Genomic DNA, 2,288 nt, shown 5'->3' on the forward strand with positions numbered 1-2,288 from the left:
CAATAATATCAAGATAGAAAGGATTTGTGGTTATCAAGACAAACGCCTCGCTCAGTCTTTGTTGACGTAGTGTAAAATTTAATGAACCATGAAAAAATACGGGTCAAGAGGTATAGTGCTAATGTGATAGGATAACCTTATTAGCAGTTTCATGCAGAGCAGCTACTGTATACCTCAAGTATTAGATTAAGGCCAAACTGAAATAACATAAATACCTGTCAATACGGACCTGTTACTTAACCTAAACTTTTATTCTTGTGTAGGGGACTCTACTTGAAGATTATTTAAACTGTTTGTTGAAAGAGTAACAATAATGTTTTCTTGTAGAAGTTGTTGGAGTTATCATTCATTGAGCTAGCCAAAAGTTCTGTTGAATTTATTAGTTCATCTCTTGAATTTTAATTAACAAGTGTGAATGTTTCAATCATTTTGACATTGACATGTCAAAACAAGTTAAATACTTATCGTTTGAATGTTTTTCCAGACTCTTTGACACATTTCAACTGGTTAAATCAGAATTAGCCGAGTGGTTGTACATTCTACAATGTCTGCATGAATCACTGAATAGCTAGATGCAAGCATTAACAATAATGCTGATTAGCTTCTTATACAAGATTTTTATATTTGATGCAATTTCCATGTCACTAAAGCCTGGTTCCAATATCGATTGCGAGACTCCGGCGGTAATACTGCGCAGCCAAACGCTTGCACGCTAGGCTCGGCAGTTTATGTTCACATAAAGCTGCATCGCTAATAGCGACATAAAAATGCTCGCTCGCTATGCCGTTCAGACAATGCTGACCTTCACCTGTACATTGCATTTCGGGATGGTTTTGTCTGTGGCTCTTCGCGAAATTTGAACAGTGCTAAACTCTTGCATTGCCGCCGGTAAGTACCAGCGGTCCTCCGCGGTACTCGACAAGTATGTTACCATTTCACCGCTAATAAGTGCAGGGCTGTTGCCGGTGCTTTGCAATGTGTATGAGAAACAGGCTTTAAGGACATCTGAAATGTTATAGTATGTTGCAATTACTCAACATAGCTAGTTCGTTGATACTGGATATACATATGATTATAACTCTCTGAATGACCTAAGCAGGTGCTAAGCAGCTGAATGAGCGTGATGCAACTTTTTGGGTTTACTAGAAGAATGGCACCAGTGAATAGCAATAACAAAACATGTTGTAATACCTTATGCAACAGTTGCTGTTAAATACCAAAATGGTTGTATGCTTATTTTAGCAATTGGAAATAGCAATAGCTAAGTTCTAAGCAGTCAACCTTTATATTTTTCAGTTTCTGTTTTACTCACTTCAGTTTTTGTTAGACTACATGTAGGCCTACCTAGTGTTAATCACAGGTCATGTGTCATCAAGTGGGTGGTAATGAGAAAGAGTCAATTAGAACTTGCACTACTTAAATATACATTGCACATGAACATTTTATATAGATTTTGGGTCATGTTCGTAAGCTTAGCCTATTGTTATGTACTGACAATTAGTATAGGCCTATATTAATGTTTGACTACTGGCTACACTATTGACTACAAAACTTTAAACTAGAATAGTATATCTATGCGGGTTTAGAGTAACTGAGGCATACACAGAGATATGGATTGTAAAATAGTTCTTAATTTATTTCACCAAATAACACATTCTTGATGCGTAGCATTTTGCAATGATAAACAGAAAACAGAAATGTCTGAATTATATCAAGTTTGTTCCACATGAAAATTGGGTCAACTGAACTAAAAAAAGTCTTCATCTTCAAATCTATTCATTAAACGACCAGCATCAAAAAATGCTAAACTGGTTAGAGTGAAACTCGTAGTGCCGGATAACAAATTTTGTCAAACAAACTGCCTATAGTGACAAGGCTGTGACTAGCAAATTTATTAGTTATCTCTTTGTTTTATTATTTACACAATTTAATTATATTGACAAAAAAGATTGTTTAGTACTTTCATATTAACACACAACCCAAACACATTAATGAAATGACTAATGATGATGCAATGTCTAACACATGCAAGCTAGTATTCTAAGTATTAAGCATGCTTTCCAAAGGGAAAAAACTTCACTCTTTAATAACTGCCGACTATTAGGATTGCCTTTGTTGCCTTTTAAGAAACCGCAATGCATTGTTGCAACCTGGTTGGAGTTGTCTAGGCTTTCAGTTACCAACATCCGAAATTGTTTAAGGGTGCCTCTGCACAAGCCTCATCCATAGCAGCTATTAGGGCAAACTTATTGCAATCAACTAGAAAAGGCAAGCAATATGCTTTATTC

The sequence above is a fragment of the Watersipora subatra genome, chromosome 5 (assembly GCF_963576615.1).
Source record: "Watersipora subatra chromosome 5, tzWatSuba1.1, whole genome shotgun sequence".
NCBI lineage: Eukaryota > Metazoa > Bryozoa > Gymnolaemata > Cheilostomatida > Watersiporidae > Watersipora > Watersipora subatra.